Source organism: Arvicola amphibius, chromosome 1, assembly GCF_903992535.2.
Source record: "Arvicola amphibius chromosome 1, mArvAmp1.2, whole genome shotgun sequence".
NCBI classification, from domain to species: domain Eukaryota; kingdom Metazoa; phylum Chordata; class Mammalia; order Rodentia; family Cricetidae; genus Arvicola; species Arvicola amphibius.
Window position 1 is genome coordinate 72066915 of NC_052047.1, and position 8390 is coordinate 72075304.

At 42.1% G+C, this 8390-nt stretch overlaps 1 pseudogene; it reads left to right on the top strand.

The window, feature by feature from the left end:
- Positions 1–4453: 4453 nt before the first annotated feature.
- Positions 4454–5227, top strand: LOC119810960 (annotated as a pseudogene).
- Positions 5228–8390: the final 3163 nt, after the last annotated feature.

Below are 8390 nucleotides of genomic sequence, written 5' to 3' on the forward strand. Positions count from 1 at the left end.
ACATCCAAATGCAGATACTTGCATACACCATACAACACACACACACACACACACACACACACACACACACACACACACACGTTATTTAGCTCATAGTTCTGAGGCTCAAAGCATGGTCCTGGCCTCAGCTTTGCTCTGAACAGGAACCTATGGTGTTTATCATCACAGTAGTGGCAGCACACTTGGGAGGAAAGGTTCACAGAGTAAGACAGGATGTGGGAGTAGGGCATGCTTGCTATTTCAATAATAACCACTCCTAAGGACACCCTGTCCCATCAGAACTTCCCTTCTGAGGACACCATTCCCCACTAAGTCCTATCTTTTAAAGACTTAACATTGTAACCCCGACACACCGGAGAACAAGATTCCAGTGTTGAGAATTTGAAGTGTGAATCATCCCTACACCGTAACAGCATCCCAGGCAGGCTGTACTTGACTCAGGTCACACACGACAAGGGAACTGTGTCATTGTTACATTGCCACATCTATTCCATTCTACCTTGACCCTTCTTTGGCCTTGACTCTTCGGCAGACCTAGAAGCAAACTGTCTCCAGTAAATACCTTACTGCCTATGAAATCCTGCCATCCACTGTCTTTTAGAGAAGAAGCAGCTTGATGGTGAAGAGAAGCCCAGGAACTCCAAATGGGTCTGCTTCGATCCCAGCCTCAAAATCTATAAGCTGGTGCTTACTGACCAAGGGAATCTAAATCTCGAGGCATCAACCCAAAAGCACAGTGAGCCCTCCATTCATGCTTTTTCGAGCCCAATGTCCTTTAAAATGTCTTAAAATTCTACCAAAAAGCAAACTCTAAGACGTGTCCAAGGAGAGATGTCAAGTAAAATTGTCTTACAGTGTGGATTTCCATGTGGCTTATTACAAACCTGGGAGAAAGATGAGGGCATACTCTGAAGTGATAGGGTCCTCTCAGGGGGTGTGTGTGGCTGATTGTGAGGCTACCACGTCTGTCTCAGTGTACTCAAGAATAAGCTGTTCCTACGACTGAGTTACCTTTATTGGATATTGGTTACCCGAACAGCTTTCAATCAAGGTTGTAACCTGATACTCAGCTGAAACTCTTTAATTAAATTGTTGGAATATTCTAGAACTACTCTTAGCTCAAGTGACCTAAGAAACAAAAAAAACAAAACCACGGAGAGCATGGAGAACTCAGATCAGAGGAGACCTGCGTTCTAGGCTGTTAACACCCTGACCGAAGAGAATCCTGGGTGCTGTCAAAGGGACACTGAGTTCTAAGATCTTTGCATATACCAGGGCTTGTTGTAAGGATGGTTGAATTAGTTACTACAAGTCCAAAGATAGGACAAGCTCTTCCAACCTGGACATTGAGAGAAGAAGCTGTTGCGGATGGTGAGATTCATACTTCTAGACACAGATCCCACGTTGCTATGAGCAGACCAGGGACATCTCATCCTTTAACTTTCTGGAGATAGCAGGGGCAAAAGGCTGGCTGATGAGTTTCTTGACATAAATGACATGGGAGCAAGAGCTCCCCCTGGCTCAGATGTCAACAAAGCCTTAAGTCAGGCAGAATCCGAAACTGATGCGGTAGTTCCCTAGCTAAGCTTCAAAGGCTTGGATGCTGGGGGATATGAAACTCAGTCAGCTTTGATCACATCAACAGCTTAGAGATGCTCGTTTCTATAGAACACTTGTGGAAAACAGTCCACATCTTTGGGATCCCAGAATGTAGATTCCGTCATTCTGTTACCATCGTCAAGAACCAGCTCCAGGTCCGCTATGGGCTTGCTTATATAAAGATCCAGGCGGGACCCAGCTGACAATGATTCGGCAAAATGGGAAGCTACATCCCCACTGGAGCATGGCATCTTTGTGATTTGGTTGTCAGGGTCTGCTGTACCTCACACTACCTATCACAACCCAAATCATCATGGACATGTAAACATGTGTGCACACACTTATGCAGGTATCTATCTATATATCCATATGTGTGTATAATGTGTATGTGCATAGATGATATAGGAGATAGAGAGATAGAGATAGAGATAGAGATAGAGATAGAGATAGAGATATAGTGTGTGTGTGTGTGTGTGTGTGTATACATAAATAGCCACACAAAGAGAGAGATAGAAGGGAAGAGAGGGAAGTAGAGGGAGGGCGCAGGTCTCCAGTTGAGTCTGTATCTGGGCTGTCTCTTTGTACCCTTTGGGAGAGCTATAAGCAGCACAGCTTCTGTCCATGTTCTTCGGATATTCATGTAGAACTGTGCACCTGGACCGAGCTTGGCCTTGTCTTTGTCCCAACTTACTCATAAAGCAGGACCGTAAGGCAAAGTACAGGGCACTATATTTTGAAGAATGGAAAAAAACATATTCCCCAAATATTACATAGGACTAACCTTACCTGGAAAGGAAGGCATTTCTCTGATTGGCCCCAGTCTGTGGTTATCAGAGTAGATAGAGGCGTCTACCATGGTGACTATCTAAAGCTTTTCTGGGACCAGTTGGCGCCCTCCAGATTACTGGGCAAGTTACAGAAATTAAAAACAGATGTGCCCCCAAATGTGACACTGCTTGCTTGTAATTACAATGATCCTTAAAGACTCTTTATTGAGCCTCAAATTGAAGTTTAGTGAACAATTGCCCCAAAATGTGGGGTTTCCCACGCTACATGTCACAAGAAAACCTGAATTCAAGCTGAGTCCCTCAGGCCTGTTGCCATGACTACAACATCCTGCAATTAGATGACATGATTGTTGCTGTATTTATCTTAAGGAAGTTTATAACCTCTTGGAAGGAAATTGTAAACTTCCTTTTTATTCGGTCTTACTTGGAATAAGCAAATCCTTCAGAGCCTGGTTTACACTGAAGAGAAAGTCGCTGTCTACGAAGCGGAGAGCTGCAGTTCTTCCTCCTGTATAGAGCGTCCACAACCCCAGCCTCACCCCTTCCCCACTCATTTCATGCTTTGCATTGGAGAGCACTGACGCCTGTTAATTCCAGGATACTCCACATTGCATCGAAAAGAATAAGCTAAGATTGCTTTAATTCTGTCACAATGACCTCCTTCTTTCTTCTCGGTCACTTTTACTCTATTGGTTTGTTGCTGTTTTCTAGTTTCTGTTCCATTTTCTATTTCATGGACTGACCAGGTAGTGGGGACACATTGAGTTTAGTGATTCATTCAGCACTATAATTCCAGCAATAAAAAAACCAATGATATTCTTTTTATGCTAAGTGGTGTGTGTGTGTGTGTGTGTGTGTGTGTGTTCCTATCAAGTGGTTAACATGTTCAGTGGCAATTATGCCCTGGGTATTGTGTTTCAGTTCTTGGGTAGAACTGGCATTCAACCATGAGCTCTCCAATGAAGAAACTACGCTGAGGTCAATTTCATAGCTGGGAGAACCAACTTTTAGATCCTTAGTAAACACTTTTAGATCCTCACGGTATTGCAAGTATCCCTTAAGCATGATGAAAATATAAATGCCAAAACATGAGTCAAATTGCTTTTCAGGGCTGGTTCTTAATTACACCAATGCTGGACTCCTGACACAGAAGTATCAGTCACACTGAATTGTGTCAAATGTGACAAGCATCCAGCTGCTGACATATGATGGCGCATGAACATCTCCAAGTGCCACTCAGCACTTCACCGCCCTGCCACAAAGGCTCACATCGCATTTATAAAATAAGTTTCAGAAACCAATGTTTTTTCTGGAACACTAATAGAAATCTACATGAAGAGGTGATTTGTGGCCAAATGATACCTTCCATGAAAACCGGAAAAACACATTTTGATGTTCTGAGAATTTCAGCTTTTTCTTCTGAGCACAGTAACACTGTATAACAAGTAATCCCAAGCAGGTATGTAAACAAACTCTCTGATCTACTCATGGGTCCAGCAGACACATTGACCTTCGATGCCCCATGCTCCAGGATGGGGTGATGAGGCAGAGCCTGGTGAAAAGACCCTAAGTGGGAGAGGGAATCAACGAGTGGGAGTTAAAGACTCTCTGTGTGAGGTGCCTGGGCTGAGAGGAATTAAAGACAGGAATTATCACTGGAAGAGCCTACTCCTGTGTTCTCCAAGAGGTTGGCTTCTCAGACACAGATGCCTTCTGCATTGCTGAACATCTTCCAAAGCACCCAAGACTCAACTTCAAGCACAAGTTTTCAATGACATAGTCATACATTGGCTTGATTTCAGAATGCAAACTCCATTTTGTCCACATTCAACAGATAAGTTGTCACAGCCATGGCACAATCTGCCCAGAGTCCAGGCAGTGGCATAAGCCTCTTCTGCACTAGGGAGAGAACTTTCATGCCTCAGAAAACCAGAGAGAGAGGCACTGTCATTAGTCCCATCTCCAGATGTGAAAAAGGACCCACAAAATATGAATGATTATTTTTCCTTACTGTGCTTATTATAGGCTTGTATCCCATCTAACGAAAAGCATCCTTCACAGTCAAAATGAAGCTGAATATCTCCTTTCCTGCCACCAGCTGTCAGAAACTCATTGAAGTGGAGGATGAACACAAGATTCCTATGTTCTACAAAAAGCACATGACCACAGAGGTAAATGCTGATGCTCTGGGTGAAGAATGGTAGAATTATGTGGTCCCAAGCAGTGGTGGGAATAATAAGCAAGATTTTCCCATGAAGCAAGGTGTTTGGATGCATGGCAGAGTGTGCCTGCTGTTGAGTGAGGGGCATTCTTGTTATAGACCAAGGATAACTGGATAGAGAAAGAGCAAGGCTGATTGTGGATACATTGTGGATGCCAATCTGAGTGTTCTTAATTCTCAATTGTTTAAAGAAAGGGGAGGTGGGGAGAGAATGATATTCCTGGGCTGACAGATACTACTGTACCTCATCAGCTAGGACCTAAAAGAGCTAGTAGAATCTGAAAGTTTTATAATCTCTCTAAGGAAGATAATGTCCACCAATACATCAGAAAGCTCATAAGAAGATAAGGAGTCCAGGACCAATGCACCCAAGATGAAGTATCATGTTTCTCCATGTGTCCTGTAGCACAAGCACCGATGTCTTGTTCTGCAGAAACAATGTACTAAGAAAAACAAAAAGCAGACTGAAGAAGATGCTGAACTTTTGGTCAAGAGAATGAAGGAAGTCAAAGAAAAGTGCCATGAACATATTGCCAAGAAATGTAGGCTGTCCTCGCTAAGAGCTTCTACGTCTAAATCTGAATCCAGTCAAAAATACGTCTCTAAAAGTAACAAATAAACAATCATACCTTGAAAAAAGAAAACCATCCTTCACACATATGTCCTGAAGACAAAGACCAGGGCATTATGTCCTAATAGGCTGAGAACGTTGAGACACAAGTGTAGTAGTGAGGTGGCGGGCTGCATCCCGCTACCGGCTAGCTTTACCCAAAATAATTACACGGAAACTGTATTCTTTTAAACACTGCTTGGCCCATTAGTTTCAGCCTCTTATTGGCTAACTCTCACATCTTGACTAGCCCATATTTAGTAATCTGTGTAGCACCACGAGGTGGTCACTTACCAGGAGAGATCTTAACCTGCGTCTGACTCAGAGAGGAGAGGCATGGCGACATGCCTGAAGCATCTGCCTTCTTTCTCCCAGAATTCTATTCTGTCTACTCCGCCTACCAAATTTTCTGTCCTATTAAAGGGCCAAGGCAGTTTCTTTATTAACCAATGAAAGTAACACATAGACAGATGACTCTCCTCCATCACACAACGGAGTTTACATTACCAACCAAGATTCTGCTTTCAAGGCTAAAAACACATTGCCGTGTTGTCTTAGTCAGGATTACTGTTGCTGTGACAAAGCACTGTGATCAAAAGCGACTTGGGGAGAAAGGAGTGTATTCAGCTTATACTTCCCCATTGTAGTCCATAATCAGAGGAAGTCAGGGCAGGAACTCAAGCAAGGCAGGAATCTGTAGGTAGGAGCTGATGCAGAGGCCATGGAAAAATACTGCTTACTGGCTTGCTTTTAGTAGGTTGTTAGCCCAGTTTCCTATATAACCCAGGACTACCAGTTCAGGGATGGCACCAACCAAAATAGACTGGGCACTCCCATCCAGTCTCTAAGAAAATACCTGGTATGCTTGCCTGCCTATGGTCAGCCTTATGGAGGAGGACTTTTCTTAGTTGAAGTTCCCTCCTCTCAGAAGATTCCAATTTGGACCGAGCTGACATACAACTAGCCAGGACAAATGTATTTTATGAGACTGTGTTTCTGAAATAGACTTCAGGATAATTTGTGGAAGTAAAACCCAAGCTATCTTTTCACTTTCTCTCCTTTCTCCTGTGCTGGCAACCTCACAGGGGAGGCTATGAACTTCAAGTCTGCAGAACCCATGTCTTGCCTCTTTTCAGAACTGAAAGTCATTGAGGTTGCCAGTCGACCATTTTTGGACCGTAAGGATGACCTCTACATGATTCCAGGTGATAATACCGTTTTAGAGTAATGACCTTGTGATATGATCACTTCCATTTTAAATTACTACCGTGATAAAATTAAGATGCACCATTTAATCATGTTTAAGAAAATAACTGTGTTATGTGTCTTCATAACGATGTGCGACCACCACTCTGATCAGTCATGCCCTTTTGTTTCTCTTTCCAACCTGAAACTAAATAAGAACTCCACCATTCTTCATGGTACTTGTGCAGATATCACTAGGCCAGCAATCTGTGAAAGTAGACTTATATAGTATATAACGCTGTCTGTGACTGTCTGGTTTTGCTTGAAATAATTTTTTCATGCAACCCATGGTGCAACACAAGCAGTATTTGCTTCCAGTTCAGTGCTGGACACCATTCTGCTGTGTGTCAGGGCCACATTTTATCTGTTCACCTTCCATCCATCAGTAACTTGGGTTACTTCCAGCTTTGGGACTGTGATGTTGCCATACATTGCCAAAACTATGGTGTACAAATCATTTCTTAAGACCTTTCTTTTGGTATATTAAGGTATACCTTGAAGTGGAATTTCTATGGAACTTACTAATTCTATTTTTGTTGTTTGAGAAATTATGACACTATTTCCCATAATAACTGCACTAGTAGACATTCCCATAAGCAAAGCACAAGTGTTTCCTTACATCTTTCCCAACACTTGTCATTCTTTCTGATTGTTTTTTCCCCCAGCATTCATCTCAGTGGGTACAAAGCAATATCTTATTTCAGTTCCAACGTGCCTCTTCCTAGCGACTATGATGTGCAGTATCTCTTCTTCCTGTACTGGGCACTCATTTGTCTTTTTTGGCAAAATGTCTTTCCAAGTTCTTTGTGCCCCTTTCTTAGTGATGCTGAGTTTTAGGAGGTGTTTGTGCATTCTGGATTTCAAATCTGTCACATCTGCCACTTACAAGTATTTCTCCCATTCATTCTGTTGAATGAATTTTTGGGCACACTAAAGTTTTTAGTTTGGGTTGTAACTGGAAGTTTCTTTCCCACCTACCAGTTCCCCAAAAAACAATCAGAGACTTAATATTAATTACAAACTGTTTGGCCTATTTGCAGGCTTATTATTAACAAGCTCTTACAACTTAACCTATTTCTGTGCAATATGGTGCCCTCTTGTGCAAGAGACCTGGTCAGGTGTCCTCATCAACTTAAACCATGAAACCCAATATAGACAAGTTCAACAGAACCGCCATATGCATGCTTCAGTAGCCATTTTACCTTAGCACTGGAATTCAGCCATCTGCCACCAAACTTACCTCCATTTGCATCTCATAGATTATATACATCCAGGATAGATACCCAGGGGGCCCAAATCACTTGTAGACGAGAGTGTTATATGTATTGTCAAAAACTTGTTCATCTCTGAAACACATAATTAACCTCTGGATGATAGTATGTCATAATCTCACCTAGTGTGATAACAGATATCCTGAACACTGTAGAACACATACTGAGGCTTTCCCCAGAAGAGATGTTCTTGAGAGAATAACTCTTCTTGATAGTTATTTCAAAACTTGATCACTATAATGTAAAATGCATTATGTACTTACTATAAGAGGAAAAGTCAAAGTGTCTTATATAATAATAAGTATATGATAAATATGTAACAAAAGAACAAGAAGAGCCAACAAAGATATTTGCCTCATGTATAGTTTACAGGTTGGTGATAAAGGTGTGTTTCTAACAATAGAAGGTGAGACACTCATGACTATACTTCTCATTTCTACAAGTCTGCAGCAAGTTTGAGCAGTTGCCTTTATGTACTATTCTTTTGCAGTTCTGTACACCTTTGAGAATTCCTTCATCCAGAAGACAACTTAGATCTTCATTTATAAATGGACTGGTCAACTGTAGTCCTTTCTGAATGGAGTTGTAGTTTTCTACTTTCCTTAACCTAGGGATAAGACAATAATAAGGGCCTCCCAAAGGGATCATCTGAACAC